At 51.0% G+C, this 20,095-nt stretch overlaps 2 long non-coding RNA genes across 5 annotated transcripts in view; both read right to left on the reverse strand.

Annotated features, from left to right (window-relative positions):
• Window positions 1-547: 547 nt before the first annotated feature.
• Window positions 548-16,693, reverse strand: LOC106020388 (uncharacterized). Of its 3 annotated transcripts, XR_001195868.5 has the most exons (4): window positions 16,089-16,693; window positions 1,945-10,978; window positions 1,734-1,794; window positions 548-1,022 (listed from the first exon to the last, which is right to left on the reverse strand). It is a non-coding gene; the product is annotated as an uncharacterized lncRNA (long non-coding RNA). The 3 variants fall into 3 exon arrangements; XR_005260937.2 differs by having other exon boundaries at window positions 1,734-10,978; XR_011804890.1 differs by having other exon boundaries at window positions 1,734-13,463.
• Window positions 16,694-16,732: 39 nt separating this feature from the next.
• Window positions 16,733-20,095, reverse strand: part of LOC106020390 (uncharacterized) — a 31,980-nt gene continuing 28,617 nt past the window's right edge. The window contains exons 4-5 of one of the 2 annotated variants that reach the window (XR_005260963.2): window positions 19,290-19,404; window positions 16,733-18,823 (exon numbers count right to left, since the gene is read on the reverse strand). This is a non-coding gene — a long non-coding RNA (uncharacterized lncRNA). The remainder of the gene's footprint in view (window positions 18,824-19,289; window positions 19,405-20,095) is intronic. The other variant, XR_001195870.5, reaches the window with a different exon arrangement.

Raw genomic sequence — 20,095 nt, forward strand, 5'->3', positions numbered from 1 at the left:
CTTGCTTTGTCTACTCTGCATGCCCACATTGCCTTTCTAGTCCTAGCCCCCGTAGCTCTTGGAATTACTTTGGGTTAATCGCTTCAGCAGGTTGCTTTCTGTCCCAGGTCCCTCTCCCCACTCTTTCCTTCAGATTCGGGAAGCTCCCTGCTGAAGGAGCGAGGAAGAGCAGCTACAGCACCACTGTGCTCCCCATCCCCTGGCAGCTCTACCCCGTGCTGCTGCTAATTCAGCGCTGGCAGAGATTAGGAGAGAAGCGCCGGCCCCATTAAGGTCGCTGAAAAAGAGTCCATTGATTTCAGGGGAGCTGGGATTTCAGCCTGATTATCTCTATCGCTCATGAAAATACTTCTAAGGAGTTTGCCTTTGGAAAAGGGCAGATTGCCTCAAATGTCAGGTGTTAGCAAAGCATTTCTGCATCCCTAGACAGCCTCCCTTCCCCAGCTTCAAATGGCACAAAAGGACCCCTGTGCTATTCTATTCAGACCAGACGAGAGCTCGTACCTTGAAAGGCGAGAGAAGTTTGCCCGAAAATACACACATGAACTTCCTTTTTCAATAGCTCTAATAATGTTTTTTCTCCCAGGAAATAAATTTTTAATTGTTCTTATTCTTCCATACCACCTTTGAAAAGGATTTGCTTTTTCATTGAAAGTCCAAGATAGAACACTTAAAAGTTTTCAATTTTCAGGCCCGAACGAGCCTATCACTTCTGACATAAACAAACAAAGCCTGAACATGTTTAATGAAACAGTTTGGGCTTTAAAAATGAATGCTTTTGTTTTGCTCAAAAAGCCATTTGTATCTCCAATCCTGAAGACATTTTCCCCAAACCCATTTAATCCATCTCTAAAAATCTTTTCTTCGAGAGAGGTGTAACAGACACTTGCTCGCCAGGCTGGATTTGCCTTCCTCCTCATTAGAGCCACCAGAAACGAGCCCTGTGCTCGGCAGGGAAATGAATCCGCTACCAGCTGCTCAAGATAGCGGAGGGAGCGTGGCGCTTATCGCAGGTTAGTCCTCTGATAAAAGAACAAAAGTAGAGCTCAGCAAACGATATCTGGCAAACAATAATGTGCACTTTTTCCCTCTATTTCCCTCTTCCAGTTGTCAGTAAGCAAAACTTTATCATTTTCCCCAGCACGCTTGTCCCAGTAATTGCGTAGCTGACCCCAGACGGGGATTTCGGCCCTGGGCACCGTGGCTCTCCCGGGCACCCCTCCAGCACCAGGCTTTGGTTGAAAACCCTTCTCTTTATGAGCTTCAAATTCATTTCTAGCAGGCACCGACATAAAAACTGCTGTCCATGCAGTTGTTCCTGCCAGCAAACTCATTAGCAGAGATATTCATTGAGAGCGAGCATAAAGGAGAAATGAACTCAGCTGCCCAGGCTCTGCCGGCTGCTGCTCCCCAAGCAGAGGGGCAGCCGTGCGGACACGCACACCCCTGCCTGCACACTGCCCCGCTCACACCCGTTGTGGTATCTTCCTCTCAGCCTGGGCAGCTTCAAGGAATGCCAAAGCTCTGCCACAGAACTGCTGATTTTGCAGAGCTCCAGCCCAGGCTGGGGAGCTTCTGGCCGCAAGGCTTCAACAACAACACTCGCTTGGAGAGCAGCGCCCAGCACAAAGTCACGTCTGCACCTAAACCACCCCCAGGCTGCTGGGCTGGGGCTCCAGTAGATGTCCGCATCTCCAACCTGAGACAAAAAAGCAAAGCAAGGCAATGCTCACTGTGCCTGATGCCTGTTTGCAGTAGGGTATCCAGTTTGGGGAGATGCTGACGCCAGGTTTCCTGCAGAGGAGCACAGCACGTTTCTGTACCTGCAAAGCTTCAGCCCTTTTTGAAACAGCCAGACTTGGTTGCCAGGCAGCTTGGTGGCTCTTGGCATGTGTGAGCCCTCTGCAAGGAGGAGCACTCACCCCCTGCTTCCCCAGCCCCTACCTGGCAGCTCCACACACTCCTGAGGAGCACCCAGCACCTCATCACCCACTGCAGCTGGGACAAACCCATGGGAGAAAAGAACCAGGAGCCACCAAGAGCTTCTTTATCACGGGAACCACCCCTCATTAAATCCCCAGTACAGCCTCAGCTGCTCCCAGTGCCCTGGGTGGTGCCAGAGGCTCCCTGATGGGTGCAGCTGGGCACTCGCCCTTGCTCTGCCTGTGCTGGGTGAGGGGCTCCATGTGGGTTTGTGGGGCTCCATTTCGGGCTGTGGTCCTTCCCCAGCCCAGCTCTGTGGGCTCTGCCTGCCTGCTGCAGCTCAAGGTTGGTCCCTTTGCTGCTGCAGGGCTACCCCAAAGGGGAATTCTCCAGCGCTGAGCTCCAGCGTTGGGAACGTGGTTTACAGTTCTTCCCTGAAAGAAAAACAAAAGAGCATTAAAATCAAGTGGAAACAAAGACAAGAGGGTTTGGAGGGCCTGACTTATGAGGAGACATAAAGGAACATAACATATAGGCCTGTAAAAGAGTAAAGGGGCAGAGGGGAGATGTGAAGGATATGAGAGAGCTGTACAAATAATAGCAATAATAAAAATAATGATATTTATAAATTGCTCACTCAAGAGCACGGAGGGACCCAAGCAGACAATTAAAACACAATAATAATAAACAATAATAATTAAAATCTCATAAAACACATCATAGGAAAAGGAAGCAAAATATTCCAAAGCTCCTGAAATCCTGCAGAGGACATAAAACAAAGGCAAGGGGGAAAACTTGTCTGAGGTTGACTGAGAATATATCACAACCAGGAACGGGTTTCTGCCAAGGGAAAGGGGATGGGGAGAAGAGAGGCTGAGACTAGACAGAAAGGCAAGGAGCACTGTGGTTAGGGCCATGGGCGGTGGCAGAGCAGCACACAGCTCGTTATGCTCAGCAGCAACAAGTGCTGGGTGCTGAGGGTGCTGGCACGGCCCCGAGCACGGCCACGAGCAGGCACGGGCACTGCCCTCCCCATCGGGAGCCTGCGAGTGTGCCAAGCTGCATCATAAGCTGATTTTCAGGGAACTGTTCATGGCTATTGCGAATCATTTGCTTTCGGATAGTGTCTAATCTGCTAGCTTTTCACCAAATATTGGATCACATTCCAGGAAACAGTGGGCATCAAATCTGAGCCCAGCGGGATGCCTTTAAATGATGTTGTACTGGTGCATTCTGTCATGTCGTCCCAAACTTCAGCGCGGCGCAGGCTGGCAGGGGGATAACACGTCCTGATTAGGAACTGAAAGACAAGTGCAAGCTCTCACTCTCTTTCTCCGTGCATTTGTATGTGTACGCGTGCTCAGATCCTCACTGTATATTCTGTGGAGACAGGAGCTGGAGATCAGGGTAGTCTAAAATGCAGCATGACTGCAGCACATACAAGCAGGAGCGCACCAGAATGCCTCTGACAAGTTACACCAATTATATACCAGTTATTTGTCACATCTGTTAACTCATCAGTTTGCATTTCAGGCATGAGACTACGTCTAAAGATAAGACAGCAACAAGAAAAGTGGGGCAGACTGACGGTGCAGAAGGGTGATGTTTATGAGTCCTTGCCCAGCACCAGCCCTGCCCGCCCCAGGATGATGCACCATAAATATGCATGCAGCATGGCAACAGGGTATCGCTGCATTTTGACATGTATTACATGTTGGAATAACTCAGAGGGATTTCTGCTCAGTATAATAATGAGCGCACCCGGTAATAGCCAGCTCCAGGAGAGGAGACAAAGCCGGAGTTACTGCACCTGCAGTTTAATAGTTGGAGAATTGTGATCTTAGAAAAACAGTTTGCCCTAACGACATTACCCATACAGTGAAAGCCTCTTGTCTCGTTTAAGCTGGCTGTGGGAGATGTTTGCAGCCAGAAGACTCTCAGAAAGGATACGTTTTCTGACAGCGAGAAGGTCACCCAGACCGAGAGCAGTGCTGTGTGCTTCTGCTGCATTGAAATTTCCGTGCCCTCAATTCGGCATCGTGATAGCAGACGAGCATTAGGGACAGGGAGGCCAGCCAAGAAAATGCTTTTCTGATGGGCTTCGGAGCCAGGAGCTGCGGGGAATCATCGGGGGGGACTCACATCCCCAGTACCGGGGGGCACCGAGCAGCGGCTGCTGCCGGTGCTGGGGAAGGGGTGCCTGCCTCCCCAGTCTGGAGGGATGCAGCTTTTGTGCAGGAGGAAATTCCCTCATCCCTTCCTTTCCTGCATCCCAAACGTGCCAGCAGGATGTGGCAGGAGGGGCAGAGGCCGTGTCCAGTGGCACTGCCTGGGGATGAGTGTCACGAGTCGGCAAAGAGCTGGGAAGAGCTCGGCGGAGGCTCTGCACATCCCTCGCCGTGGTCGGAGGCTGTGATTCATTACCCTCCAGCTCTCCCAAGGTGGCTTTGAATCAAGGGTGACTGGTGTTGAGTTTAATTACATAGGAACACAGTATTTGACGGGTGCACTGGTCTGCCGGGGATGGCATCGTGCCCTGGCAGCAGCCAGTGTCCTGCCCTTCAGCAGGAGGTGACACCGCAACCTCTGTGGGCACCGGGCAGCCCCATGCAGCAGGGGGACCCTTCCTGACCCACAGAGCCATTAGCTCGTCACCTCCAGCGTGAGAGATGATTAGCCCTCTGTCTTCTATGCACGGTTACAAATGTTATTATTAATCATAAAATTACGCAGCTCCTCTAAATCCAGCTCCATTTAACTCGGTGACCCCTGATGGCTGCAGCTCTGCAGGCTGCCAGCGGGCCAGGTGAGGACACGGGCACTGCTCACTGCTCTACGCCCACCCGACCTCAACCCCCCTGGCCTGGTGATGCAGGAAACGTTTGCCTTTCATCTTCCTCCTCCTCCCCTGAAGACCTCGGGGTGATGCCCTCAGCACCGAGGCCAGCCCTGCTCTCACCAGGGCGCACGGCCAGGAGCAGGGCGGATGCCGGCACAGCGAAGATGTTTCCAGATGAACCTGAGCCTCTTGCTGCTCCCCAGGTAAACAAACAGATTGTTGTCGAGGGTTTTTAATTTCCTCTGCCACGGAGCTGCCGTGCGTCTTTTATAGAGAGAGAGCCTTTAAAGACTTTGGGAAGCAATTCCAACATTTTCTATAGGCGCAGGGAGATAATTGAATGCTTTCAAAGACCACTGCATGGCAGGGAAAGTTCAATTTTTGCAGTGCGGGGCATCCTGCACCGACGGAGTTTTGTGCTTTGGCAACGCTCCCCTTCTTTTTTTTTTTTTTTTTTTTTTTGTATTTCCTAGAAGCTGAATTACTCTCGGTGTTTTTCTGCGGCTTGTCTCTGATGAAGCACTTAGGGTTGAGAAGCAAAAACAAACTAAAAGTAAACCAAGACCCTTGCCATGAGATAAATAAATAAATAGACACAAGCAGAGACTTCTCTGCCTCCTCTGAGAGGGAGGAGAAGGCATCTGCTCCACTCGCGGCACCGATAGGCAGAAAGTCTCTCTGCCGAGCTATTTTTAGTCCTAACATTGCAGAACAAGAAGCAGCTCCAGGCAATTTTCTTTTTCTCTCCCTTTTTTTTTTTTTCTTTTTTTTTTCTCCTCTCTTTTTTTTTTTTCAAATTTATTCATTCAGAGACAGAACAAAAGTGGTGTTTCAGGAGGAGGGGGGGGTCTCTGTGTGTCCTCGGTGCTTGCTTGCAGCGCGATTAGCTCGGGCAGGGAGCTGGCACCAGCAGGGCTGCACCCAGGGCATGGAGAGGGCTCGTCCCATGGGTGCATCCCTGCTCTGGTCCACGAAGCATCATCCCCTGTGCCAACACGTGCCCCCAGTCCAGGTTGTGCTTGCCCTGCTTTGGGTCTGTGGTGCTGTGCCCCGGTGCTGGGCTCAGCCACGGGCACCGTCCTGGCTGCTCCCAGCCGAGGTGCTCCAGCAGATGCTGTACAGAATTGTGGCCCCATAGCCTGTAAATTGAGCTATGTTTCTCTTTCTGGGATAAAGGAAAGAACAGTGGTGTTTTTCACGCAGTAAAATAAATATGTCCTTGTTAATGCATATCCCTTTGGAGGAAGCAGCAGGTGGAAATGTTCGGGTGAAGGTTACCAGCAGACTGGAATTTAAAAGCAGCCAGCACCGAAGCAAAATACCTCCCTCTTCAAGCTTCCTGTTGCTTGCGAAGGGCAGTGGGGATGCAGAAGATTTGCAGGGGAATTCAGCTCTTATGTTCACTCCTGGCGACGGTTCCATGCCAGCTAATTGCATCCCGCTTATCTCTGGTCCAAAGAAAAGACTGATTTAAGTCTTGCTTCTATTGGAAGTGGCATTGCTTATGCACAGCTGCACACATACTTCACAGGCTTTGTGCCGGCCTGTGAAATGTCAGACAGACTTCTGCGTGGAGCAAGTCTACACACACACACACCAAAAAAAATGTATTGTATTTAAATATTCCTTAAGTCATTTTAATGTATTTAAGTCTTAATTCATCTTCTCAAGGTTCCTTTTCACTACATTAGTGTGACGTATTTGACAGAAAGATGAATGGCATTATTAAAGAGTCTCTCTGGCACATTTTTGTAATAAAATCTTTCTTTCCTGTCTGCATGCAGGCCTTTTGCTTCCTTACTCCTCAAAGAGTATTCCTGGGTTTCTGGGAGACGCCTGACGATGTCTCCAGCACCTTTGCAGTGCAGACACCTCAGCCCCATTTCGGGAGGCTGCAGGGGCTCTGGATGGGACCGTGCTCTGCCTCCTGCCAGGAGAACCCCAGGTGTGTGTAGGGCTCCCTGTACACACACACGTCCTGCTGTAGGTGCCCCGAGCAAAGGCCTGGCACGGCGCCCTGCTGCGCCCTCCCCACCCAGCAGCGGGGACGGCGGGGGCCTCCCAGGACGAGCCTCGCATTCCCCCACAGCAGCCCCAAGCAGACACCCTCTGAATTTATGCACTGCTTTCCCATTCCTTCTTGATTTATCATTTCCAGCGTGCCAGAGAAGTCACACGCATTAATCATCCTGACTTTTAAACCAGCTCCCCTAAATCATTTCTCACGCTGGGAGCCATTTGCTGGGAGTGCTGGCGAGCCCCTCTGCTGTGCCTGCAGCATCCAGGCCGGGATAAGGCTGGGACAAGCAGCCTTCCTGCTCCAAAGCCACCCCACAAGGCTGCTCCTGACTCCTCCGTGCAGCACGCCGAGGGGAGGTGAAGCCGTGGGGATGCCCAAGCTCGGGGCAGCTCCCACGCTCCACAACTCCTGGCTCCGGGGCCACGTGCTCTGATCCCTGGCTGACACAAACGGAGCTTAAAAATAGAAAAACTCGGATCGAAGTTGCTAAGAGAAACTCCAGGCTGTGTGTGTGTGTGTGTGCTTTATATGAAATATTGAAGAGCCGGCTCAGAACGGAGTTGTCAGCACTTTGGGAGCTGGAGAAGGAGCAAGGGGATGGCTCTGCCCTGCCTTTGTGTTCGCTCAGCTGCATGGAGGAAGGTGATGCTGTGAGAGCTTCCAGGGTCACAGCGGGGTGAGGGACAGGGGAGTCCCCCTGCTGACGTGCTCCCACAGGCTGGGGGGAATCCCTCAGCTCCTGGGGAAACTGGAAAAGGGAATGGGCCAAGGGCAGGGTCTCCCCAGTGGCCCCACACCGATGGGGCAGGGGTGGCTCCGTGCCGTGTCCAGCTCCACAGGGGCAGGGGGGCTCGCCTGCCTCGCTCCAGCCCAGCCTCAGCACATCCCTGGGTGCCTCGTGTCCCAGGCACGTGAGGAATTTTATTTGCCAGGCTTGTGCCTTGCAAGTTCTGCTCTTTGCCCTGAACAGGAGGAATTTTACTAACTTTATCTTCTGAATCCCAGCACGCAGAAGAAAGGAGAATAAAATCGTGTCACGACCTCATCTGTCTGACCTCAAAGAGCAGGAGCAGGCTGCAGGCTTAGATGCACCCTGAATTTTCTCCTGGGTTGCAGAGCAGCAGCCAAAGCAGAGTCAGAGCCCCAGACCTGGGTTTCCAGCGTGTGAGCTCATGTGGGGAGCAGCAGCACATCCCCTGGGTCTTGCCCTGCCCTGCAGGTTGGGCCGGGGGCGAGGCACTGCAGATGGCAAGGAAATTACAGGAGCAAGCTTCTGGATTTTGCTTGGTGTTTCTGCAAATAGATATTGCACTGTTTGCTGAGACCTCGTGTTGGATGCTTGCTATCCTAAATCAGTGCCAGTGATTGCCAGTCACCATTATCCGTCCATCTCCAGTCTCTGCAGAATCCAGCCTCAAGTATCTCCCTGTTAGCCTGGCCCTGCTGGCACGTTGTTCCAGTGAAATGGCATAGACTGAAAGCGAGGCATTTGGGAATTTTGGAGTAGTGAAAAGCAGATTGTGGGGGTTATGGTCCCAGCCTGCCGTGTGGGGGGCTCAGCATTGTGAAAACCCACATCAAGGCAGGGTCCGTCTGTCCTCCTGGTGCACTTGGTTATGCTGGGAGCCATGAGCACAGAAGGTCTGCAGAAGCATATTGCTTACAACAAAGGCGAGATCTTCTGCTCTCTGACTGTTTAGACTCTCCAAAGCTTCAGTGATCTACCTAGATTAGGCCTCAACAAGCTGAATTTCTGCTCCAGGTATTGCAGCTGCTCCTTGCTGAATAAAACATGCCGTTTGCTCTGCTGTGCCCAGAAGATGAGCTCCAAGAATTCTTTTATTTCTTTTTCTATTTGTACACGCGCTTGCTTTTTGGCAAACCTTTGCGAAGCGGGGCACTGCCTGGTGCTCCTCTTGGGTTGTTTCACACCGGGAAGGATTTTGCTGTTTTAATAAGCCTCCCATCATTTGCACAGCGGATGCTGGTGCTGGCACCCAGTCCACGAGCAGCACGAGCAGTGTGCTGGCCCTGCTGCCTGGGGCCAGGAGCACCAGTGATACCAGTAACACCAGTGACACCAGTGATGCCCCCTTGCCCAGCAGAGGCAGCACCTCTGGGTGCTGGATTTCTGCTTCAGCTAAGGTGGGACAAACTGCTCGGCTGGGGTATTTGTACGGCACCAGCCATACGCAGCATTTAAAGCACTATTCATTTCCATGGCTGTTGTTACCACTTAGAAATTATCTTCCCGATAGCTAGAGGAATGTTCTGCCTGTTATGCTTGGTCCAAGCCGGCCGCTCAGTCTCTTGACTTGCTGTTTTCATTTACTTACAGAAAACGCAGCTGAAATGGATTGTTTCTGCTTTGCGCTCAAGTTTTTAAGTAATAGGAAAAATGACAATCAAGTAATGACTGTTGCAGCGCAGCTTTAATTAAATAATTGGACAGTGAAACTTCGGGATTGGATGGGCATTTTTGCATGAGGACGTGCCTGTTATCTGCAGCTCGTGGTAACCATTCAGTAGGTCCTGGGCTCTTGGTGTCCTTACTCCTGTATTTGCTGAATTACCGCCAGCTGGGCGCACGTTGTAGCTGGCAGATCGCACCAAAGGGTTTGCGGGTTCAACCAGCACATGTGTAGGTGAGCAGCGAGGGCAGGATCCGGCCCCTCGTGGCACATCACCATGGCTCGCAGCAGCCATGCACGTGGGAAGGGCTCCACAAGCAAGCAGATCTGCAGCTGTGTTTGCATGTGTGCACGCCCCTGGGCAAACCTTCCCCCGGTCCGCCCAACTTGCCAACGAGCTCCGAAACCCCTCTGCAGCAGCACAGCGAGCAAGAGTCTTTTTATAAACATTTCGAGATCTAAGTTTGGCATCTGCTCCCATAATGATATAGCAGATCATTACAATTTGTGACATCCCACTATAAACAGAAAGCTGTAAAACCCTGTAATTTAGAAAGCTGGATCAGGTACTCATGTGTTTTGCATAATCCAAAAGGATAGTGGGTTTCAGGCTGTTTTCCTTTTTTTTTTTTTTCTTCTTCTTTCTTTTTCTTCCTTTCTGGTTGACATGGTTACAGCATCCCGAGGACGGGGTAATAGGACACGACACATACATTCGGGTAGACTCAAAAATCCACTGATGCCTCCCGGAAAACTGAAAACACACTGTTTAGAGACAATTCGGCTGCTTTATCTTCTTGTATTTCTCTTCCTCTCTTTCTTATTTCCAAAGAGGTATTTGCATGAAAACACTGTTTTCTTTCCTGAAGCTTTTCACCCACCACTGCTCTTTCCCTCCACAAACCCTTTGTTCCCTGCCTGGGACATCAGAGCCACTTCTGCTGTGACCCACTGCTACGGCAGAAGAGACCCAGGCTTTGGGTTGGGAAACAACCTGTGGCAGGAGCAAGTGCTGACAAAAAATAGATAGATGGAGACAAAATTGTTCCTAAATTGAATGTTTTTCACAGTTCTTCCAAGCAGTGTCTGCAGTACTTTAAGATTATTCTCTCCCGGGGGGCCTCATAAAAGCTGTAAATACTCTGAATAGCTTTCAAGGCTAGCCTTATGACAGTTCAGTTCTCAAGAAAATATATGCTAATGTGCATCGCCATCATTATCTGGGAGACCTCGGTGCCGATGCTTTTGTGTCTACGAAGAAAAGATTTCTGATTGCTGGTGTTTTGCTAAAAGTTAAATACATCCAGGCTTTGAAACTCACGGGGAGAATTCTTAAGCAGAAGCCGCTTGATGGCAACTCCCATGCGCCGTGTCCCAGCTCCGGGATTTATTTCAAAGCGATGGATCAGATCTTTCCTGCTCCTGCCACAGCAGCCAAGGGATGTCACCGGCACTGGTGGCAGCTGCCCACAGCCCCGAGAGCATCTCCCACGTGGATCTGCTTCCCAGAGGAGACCAGCCCATCACCATGCTCCTGGTGCTAGGCAGTGGAGCAAACACTTGCAGCCCGCTAAGCTTCAGAGCTCACGGTTGCAACATTTTTGTAGCTTTCCTCTTTTATACATGGAGCCTGGGCAACATACCGCAGAGTTCTGCGGGAAACACAGGAGGCAGATGAGTTTCCGAAAGCAGGTTTCTGTAGGAAGAGGAGCAGGTTCTGCAGCATGTGCACACGTGGACTTCCTCACTCCGTCTCCCAGCGAGTTTTGTACCTTGTCATCGGCACTGACATGCAACAAAATGGAAACAAGGCTATTTAAAGGCTTCCCTGCAGTATGGTGCTTAAGAAAAAAAAAAAAAGAAAAAAAAAAACACAAAACAAAACACACACTTAAGTGTAAATGTCAATGGGACCGAACTTGTAATGCAGGCACATACTAAGCTACTTTACTTAATGGAGGCTGAAAGCACCGAGAGGGCGAAAAAAAAAGGCAGGGAGCCGTGCAGAGAGCTGGGCTCACCCTTGTCCACGTCCCTGGCCAGGGTCTGGCCCCTGTGCAGGGCTCCCAGGGGCACTGCTGGGCTCGAAGGGCGGTGGGGCTGCAGCACGGGCTGCACAGGGGCCACGAAGCCACAGCTCTGGGGTGTCCTGGGGGTGAGGAGAGAAGGGCGAAGAGCAGTGGGAGGCAACAGGAGGCCCAGCTCCAGAGCCCAAAGCTGGAACCATCCTTCCTTCTCAGACGGGTTTGCAGCTCCCCTTGGTGGAGGCAAGCGGGGGGACAAGGGAGAGCCAGAACAAAGTGAGGGAAGGACTTCGAGGGTCCTGTGGAAAGGAGAGTCCTCCCTGTCCTGAAATGCTCCGCAGAAATGCTTTGCCAGCGCAGACATTTCCAGGGCTTGGGGTTCCTGGTATCAATCTCAAGTGTGGGATGTTGTTTATGGCTGTCTCAGTACAGCAGTTCCTGCAGCAATCCAATTCCTTTGTCCCCGGGGGGGATCAAAGCGTGGCTTGCACAGAAGAGCAGCGCCTCCAGGAACTGCTGGTAGGGTGGCACCTCTCCGGCACCACCCTGCGGGGGGCACCCGGCCCTCACCGGGCACCCATCAGAACCAAATAAATCCTGAAATTCCTCCCTCGGTCTCCTGAAGTGTCCTTTGCTTTCAAACTGTGTTTATCATGCATGATTGATATTTGACATTACGAGGTACCAGGAACACGCACAGCATCGCTCCGCTGGGACGCAGCAGTGCTCCCGCAAACACATCCATCAGAGCTGTGAGTGCCACCGCAGCACGAGGGTGACGGAGGAGCCATCCCGGGAGGGAAACAACAGCTCCAGTCCCACCAGGGACCTCGCCACACATCTGTGGGCTCAGGGAGCAGAGGGACATATGGGGTTCAGTGCTGCTTTTAAGGCACAGCCCCTGCAGAAAGCCTCCCCGGGCACAGAGCCGTGGTATCGCTGCGATCAGACAGGCTGAAGGATGCTGTCTGCAGTCCTCCACCCTGTGGGCTGCAAGTGCCCTTGAAAGATGGCTGAGAAATCCTTGAAGAAAGCAGAGGAAGCGAGGGCTCCGGTGGGTTTGCCTTTCGTTCCTGTGACCGAGGTGAAGGGAAGCCTCGCTGCGAGCAGCACGCTCCCAGATCCAGGAGCACCAAAGTCTTTAGCAGATGGAGATAGCAGGGGAAGTATTGATCCCAATTTCCCTTCGCTGTCATTTGAGAAGTGGTTGCTGGAAGATTGCATTATCTTTCCGAAACGTGCTGCTGCGCGTGCACATCAGGACGAGCCGGTGCACGATTCATTAAGCAATTCTTACAATAGTGCTGAACTACAGGAACGACAATGAACTCGGCTAAATAATTCGAGGGCCTGATTCTCACTCCCAAATAAAACCTCTCTCAGGTTCCAGCCAAGTAAAAGGCTCTTGTGGAGGTCTGGCTCCCCAGCTCTGGGTATGAACACGAAGATGATGGAGCTTCCCTGCCTCAGGATATGCTGTGGGAGAGGATGCCCGTGCCAGAGGGAAGGGGCTGGGCACGGAGTCCCACCAGGGCTGAGCTGAGCTCAGCTGAGAGCTCAGGAGCCGGCCAGAATTAACAGGTCTGCATTGATTTTTGTTTAACTTCTCATTTATTACAATGCTGTGGATAGAGATTAACTTTCGGTGCTTAGTATTTATTATTGTTTCAGCTGCTTTCAAATGGAAACTGAAAGCACTTTGATAAATGAATCAAGAGCTTTGTCTGGCTTCGCTGTACCTGCTGTGAAGGTGCACGCTCTGTGCTGATGCTCCTGCACAGCGGTGTGGAGTGGCTCTCCATGGCAGCCAGGATGGCTACATGGCAGCAAAGAGCTTGCTGAAAATAGGATGCCCTAGCACAGAAATGCAGAGCCTGGGAGTTTGTAAGCAAACTGCTTTGGTCCTCCTTCGCCACCCTCTCCAGGTGCTGCTGAAAAGAGGGACAGCGTCCTCAGGCCCCCTCACACCGCATGCTGGAAGGGCTCCAGAGATACTGGGATGCTTATCCCAAGCTGGCAATGAGGGAACACAGCAGGCCAATGCCTGGGAGTTGGGCTGGGGCACAGAAATCCCTGCAGATCCCTCACAGAGAGACACCACGGAGCTGCCCCAGGAGGCCCCAGCTCTAATCCGCCTTCCTGAAGCAAGTCCCACTCCTGCAGCACCTTAGCCTGCAATCCCAAAAGCATCAGCTGTGGGGAGGGGAGGCAATGCAGGAAGCAGTCTGCAATCCCAAAGGCTTTCCCTGAACCAAAACAAAGAGCAAGTGGTAGTCAGACAAAGCTGGTACTTCCTCCCTGCCAGTTCGTGCTCCCAAAGCAAATCATTAATATGCATTTCTCTGACGTGCTGTAAGTCACTTGTGGTGAAGTGCTGCATCTAATTGATTTGAGATGCATCAGCCGAGCCTCACGACTGACTCCGTTAGGCCTGCGTGTAATAAGTGCAACACACTGGAAAGAGGGGAATTACTCTTGACACTGGGATTATATCTCTGCCAAAGGCATCAATATTCTATTAAAGATATGTGATAACATAACACTAATTACCAATTGAGGGTCCATTAAAGGCAGCCTACAAACAGCGGTTCGATCTCACCTTTCAGATTAAAAACACCACAATGATTTCCTGTTCCTTGTACTTTATTTCTGTTTTTTTCTACCCATGCATAATTCAGGAATGCAAATTGCCAGCAAATATCTAGAAGATTTCTGTCTTCACCTGCCATCCAGGGGCAACAGCTTCCCGAGCCCGGGCTGAGCCAGGAAGGAGATAAGTCATGTCTACAAGCCAAGAGCAGTGCAGAGAAGTCCTCTCCCACTTGGACCTGGCTGCCTGCCTGGGGGCAGTGCAGTGGATGGCCATGACTCAGTAGCAGAGGAAAGCACCGGGCGTGCAGCATGGACAGGCACCAGGCTGGCCCCGCAGAACCTTTTGGTAGCTACATGTTCAGCTCATGGATGAAGCAGGGCTTTGCTTTCCAACCCAAAGGGAGAGCTTTCGGCTGTGAATTAACTTCAGCAAAGCTCCAGGTGGGCCAGGTAGAGGTGGGAAGGGAGCCCGGCACATGGCCAGCTCCTCGTCCCTACCCCAAGCAGGGGAACAGCACTACGGGTACCTGGAGTCCTTGCTGGCCACCTGCAGACACCCGAGAATCCCCACGATGGAGACCCCCCAGATGGAGCCTTCCTCCACAGGCTCTCCTGCGGGGCTGCGCAGCCTCCCCCAGGCGGCTGTGCCCCAGGGGGGGCTTTATGGGGGGCTTGGTGGTGCTGCCAGCCCCCCACTGCCCCCCAGCAGAGCATCCCCTGCAAGGGGCATCCCCTCCCCTGCGCTCAGCCTGTCGCAGCAGCTGTCTCGCCTTCCCGAGATGCTCCAACTCCCTTCCCAAGGCTCCTGCTGGTGCTGGCAGGAATTTAACAGAAAACAGCGTGAGAGCTGATCGCAGCCAAGCGCGCACGGAACGCCGTGCTCGAGGGCAGGCATCCAGCAGGGCAGCAGGGATGCCAAGCTCCTGCCTTTAAATGCAGCACCTTGATGAGACGTTACAAATGCTGCTAGCCCTGCGAGGGGCTGGAGACGCCCAGGCTGCACCACCATGCACATCCCAGCAGGAGCCGGGCACAGCCAGAGTGGAGATTCCCCCTCCACCAGGAGGACAGCAAGCCTAAATGTCATGGCGCATTTTGCAGCAAGAACAAGCAAATCAGATTCTTCAAAAGCTTCATTTCTTAAAGATATTTTTCTGGTTGTAAAGATTTTTTTTTTCCCCTAAAGCTACAGAGGGTGCACAGTCTAGAACAATGACCATGAGGTTAATGAAGTTGAAATGAATATCAACTCCAACACCCCTCATCTTGTAGGGGCAAATCTGATTCTCTCAACAAGGCTTGGTGCCCCAAACAGCACAATATTTGGCAAAATAAGGGCCTAAAAGACAAAACTGGACTCCTCACACATCACTGCAAGCACCAACAGACGTTAGTGAGCATAGCTCGTCCTGAAATTCAGTTATTGGCAAGAATAATATGAACATTATTGTTAAAGAGGGAATAACTTCCCCGCAGAGAAACAGAGGAATTAGAATCCGTCTCCTACTCCCAGCCGATGTTAATGGCACGATTTAGCTCCAAGCAATCCTTTCGGAGGCCAACATTGAGGAACACACATTAAATAAATGTCTAATAAGGGACAAAGCAAATCGCTGTGGGAGGCTGAGGAAGGTCACGCAGGAGCCAGCGATGAGGAGCTGCATCGTGCACGTCTCCTCGGCCAGAGCCTCTTGCAAGCTGGCACAGCTCGGGAACTCCCCCCCCACATTATTCTCCTGCATGCAGCAGCAGCTGCCAGCCATGCATTATTTTAATGAGACACAATAATATTCTATCAGTTCTACAAGCTATACATTGGAGCCACGGAGAGAAATAGTCTGAACCTCTATATGATCAATCTTGTCAAAACATGTTCATTTAATCCTTTGCAAATGAAAGGAAGATGTGTTTAAAGCGTCGTCCTTGGGGTCTCGGAGCCAGGTTCCTATAAATCAGTCAACTCAGGTAAACTGTATTATTTAGGAGCTATTTGACAGCATACGTGCTGAAAACATTTTTTAAACTATGCACGCAAGGTTTACATTATCTCAGGCATTAAAGTGATGTGGATTTTTTTTGTTTTACCTTTCTGTGACTAAGTGCCCACCGTGCAGTGATTGCGCTCCGAGGTGCACGCGGAGAAGATGGATAGGCGGAGGTTAAACAGGGACGCACACAACTCACCGCTAAGCACACGCGCCAGTAAACCCAGGGACTAATAAGCTTACGGAGCTGACAAGGAGGGACAACCACGTACAAAATTTCAGGCAGTAACTTACTCTGCTGGGGAATTCAGCCCTCAGTCTGACTGAGATGCTTCTGCAAGCAGGACTGCGCACTTGAGGGTATCCTGAGCAGCCCCCTGCCCGAGGAGAGATGCCCAAGGGACACACACGCACCCACACTTACGGCAGCTTCATTTTTCTCCAGCAGCAGCTGCTTAAAAAAGCTCAACAGTAATCCAGGGAGACTTTCTGGGACACCTGCAGAAAGGACCAAGTCTGCAGCCCAGCTGTGGAACAGGTGGGAATTAGGAGTGATTGGCTTTGCTTGGGGATCAGGCATTGGTTTGGCTCTTTTGTGTCATGGGGTGAAGCACTTCACCTCCTGAATCACGTTTTTCTTATGGGCTTAATCATCTCCAGCTTTGTCAGAGGTAAGTTGTAAGGCATTGCCTGATACCCAGATGAGATGCTCAAGGAAACTTACGGAGCATCCTGCAACGAACCCCGAGCTGCGCACCACCAAACTCCACGAGACCTTTTTCTGGGGGAACAACGTGGCCTTTTTTGGATGAACACCCACATGCCCATTTAACAGAAAGGATGTTTGACAGATATGACAATGGACAGGGATTGGTTGGATTCTTTATTGGTTCTGAAGGTGCTTATATTTAAAACAATTTGTTAGGCTCTCTGTGATTTACTGCCGAGCTGGAAAATGGGGCTGAGTATTGATTCTTTGCCTTTTCTATTGCAAATGGGTGTAATGTTTTATAGTATGTCAGAATAATAGCAGCGGGCACTTTATCAATGTCAAATGTTAAAAATGATCAGCTATTGTGATGTAGGAGATTAAATATGAAAGCTTGATGGGTATATAAAAGCAAAATGGCAATAATAAAGGGATTTTTATGTTCAACTCGTTGCTCTCCTGAATCTACCTGGGGAGCTATTAGAACCAATTGTGCTGATCAGTGACATATCACCATGGGTTAAAGGACTGGAACGTGCTGGGTTTCGTTTCCCAGGGGGGCTCTATTTGTTGCCAAGCTGATCGGGGGGCTGGAAGCCAGCCCTGCCCTTCCCCATGAGGACTGGCTGCATGGCATCGCCTTGCACCGGGCTGGAGCCTGCTGGCAGGGCGAGGTGGCACCCAGGCAGTGCCAGCATCAGTGAGCACAGCTCCTGGGTGCCACGGGGCCGAGCAGCCCCTCCAGCCCCTCATCCCCCAAGCAGGGGCTCCACGGATGGGAAGGCAGAGGGCTGGGGGCTGCCTGCCACATGCAGGTGGGCTCCTCGCTGCAACTAGCCCAAACCGCAGCAGAAACCCCCGTGTTTCTGGTTGCTCCCACACTTCTGTAACCCAGACAAAGCAGCTAACAGCAGAGGAAGTTAACGTATCGATTAGAAAGGCTAAGATGCAATAATAAATGTGACATATTCAGCTAAGACGCAGCCCCTGGACCTGCTGAGAGCAGCAGCATTGGGTTTTAGCCAGAGTTTGAGCAGCTCTCAGGTTTTGAAAAATGTGAAGTACACCTACTTGGCTTCTTTAATTGAAAAATTGAATACCTTTCAGTGAAGATATCTTCCAGACTAGCTAGACCTTAAATTTTTAAGATCTGAAGCACAAGCGTTTGTCAAACACCTCTTCTCTCCACCAAAGAGTTGAGCTGCTTTAAACTGGCTGCCGGGGCTGGGCTGGCTGCTAGGTACTGAGCATAGCTGGGGAAAGACAGAAGCAGAAAGGCTCAAGCAGCTGTTTCAAGAGCAGAGAAGAGCTTCCTACAGCACGAGTGCGAGGTGGAAATCTTGAGAGGATCCTGAACCCAGCGAGCCCCCGGAGCCTCATCCACACGCGGCGCTCGTCCCCGGGCGCGCTGCCCCTCTCCATCACCCGCTCTTGAGAACGCAACGTGGGGCTGCTGCAGAGACCTTGTGCAACAGCTACTGCCTGAAGCCCTGTTATCAAACACCGCGGTAAGAAACAGGGCTAAAAATAACGCTTCCCTCTCTTCCCCCATCTTCCTTCTAGCTGGCAAACCTCAGCTGCCACCACCAAAGCCCGCAGTGCTCCAGCACCAGCCCTTTCATAGCCATGGAAGGCGCTGATTCCCCTGGCAAACACCTCCTGCAGCCCAGTTGTGCTGCTCCTCCAGCCAAGGCTGCCCTTAACTCCTTCCCCACCAGCCTCTGCCCCTGCTCCCAGTGCTGAAGCCTGAGCTCTGCACCGCTCTTGCATTCCCACACCGTCCTCTGAGCCACCTGGATCCAGCCGGCGAAATTAAAGAGCAGTTACACAAGAGAAAGTGGTAATTTGGCTGGTGGCTCTTACAGTTTGCTGGACAGGGGAAAATGAAAAATTCTCCCCCCTGGAAAAATACCGGACTGGAATTGTTTGAGTCAGAGTCAGGCAATGGGCATCGGTTCGCAGCCAACATGTGGTACAAGCACAGAACGGATGCTGCCGTGCGCCCCGCAGACAAACCGCCGCGCAGAGCGGCTGTCAGCCCCTGCGAGGGCACGGAGGGAAGGTGAGATCTTAAATGCTGATTTCTGGCTGAGTGACAGCTTGCTGGATGGAAGCGAAGCGCAGCCCCTGCCTCCTTAGCCCGGGAGCAGCTCTGGAAAGCAGCGGCCCTGGCACCAACATGTTTGCTGCAGACAAGAGATGCGCCCCACGAGCATCGTTCCTGGCACCCTGGGGGGAATCAGCTGCTGCGGCTGCTATTTGATCTGTCCCTGGGGACTGAGAGCACTCCAGCTCCTGCGCCTTCAACTTCAGAAAAAAACTGCCAGGAAGAGACAAAAACAAAAGTTGCAGAACTTGATCAGTAAGGGCTACTTCCGCTAGTAATTGTTAAGAGTTTCACAAATATTTTGCTACAAAGAAAAGGTAAAAAAAAAAAGGGTGAAAAAAAAAAAAAAAGAAAAAAAAGCCAAATAATTCTTGAAGCCTGGACTCCAATTAAATTTTTCAAATTATTGTAAGCAAGAGGAAAAAAAAATGCACAGGCAGGACAAATGTTCTCCTAATTACCCAAACACTTTATTAACCAATGCTAATTAAAGCGTTTCTTGGAGTCTGACAAATGTCTGAAATTGCTCAATTTAGAAGTTAGTTTTGACTCCAGTAATTTATGCAGCATTAGAAAGTTACGTGGGAAAAGTATCTTTCAGCTAATGTTTTTTTATTAAAGCTGACAGCAATAATTAGTTATTTGCTACTAATGGGGTGGCCCCTTGAGGGGAATTTACCGAGATGGATGGATTGGGCTCCTTCCAGCATTAATTGGTCTGAGCCTCGGTCAGATGCTCCAGCAGAGATCGTCCCAAGCACAGCCTCTCCTCTTCAAACTCACACTTTGGTTCCCTTACAAAGAAAACAAGCCGGATGGCCTGATCTATATCTTAGAAAAAAAATAAACCTTTATTTTTTAAAACATAATTCCAGCCAAGGAAGCACCGGGCACACCGCCTGCCCCGCTGGGAGGGGCCAGGCCCTTGGGCTCCAGCAGGCAAAAGTCACGCACTGAAATACAGCTGCTGAAACCAGAGTTCAGCAGTAATGGGAGCAACGCACTGTCTCAGCAAATGAAGCTGAAACTCCGTAATTGCAGCCGCAGAGTTCCTCGGAGCTCTTGTTTTGCTGGAAGTCAGTATTTTGTGCGGCGCGGTCCTCGCAGCAGTCATCGCCCAATTAGTGACGAGCTACTCGCTCGGAGTAGAAGTAATCCACATTACAAACGCCATTTGTTTTGTTCCAGAGAATAATTGATCATCTTTTTAAAGGGACAGCGTAAAAGCATTAGGCCTGAAATTAAAGCTTCACCCAGCAAAGAGCAACCCGAATTTACCGCTGAACTGTTATCATGGGTCTTTATACCGTTGTGTCTCGTAAATCCCCAGCTGCTGGAGTCAACTGATTACGTGAGAACCTCAGCTCTTGTTAAAAGTAGATTTCTGGTTTTCTCAGACACAGAAAAAGCCCCGAACACAGGGAACTAATGAGCTGCGTGGATTCAGAAATCAGAATGCAAAGAAAGAAGATCCAGATTTTCTTT

Source organism: Anas platyrhynchos, chromosome 25 (assembly GCF_047663525.1).
Source record: "Anas platyrhynchos isolate ZD024472 breed Pekin duck chromosome 25, IASCAAS_PekinDuck_T2T, whole genome shotgun sequence".
Taxonomy (NCBI): Eukaryota; Metazoa; Chordata; class Aves; order Anseriformes; family Anatidae; genus Anas; species Anas platyrhynchos.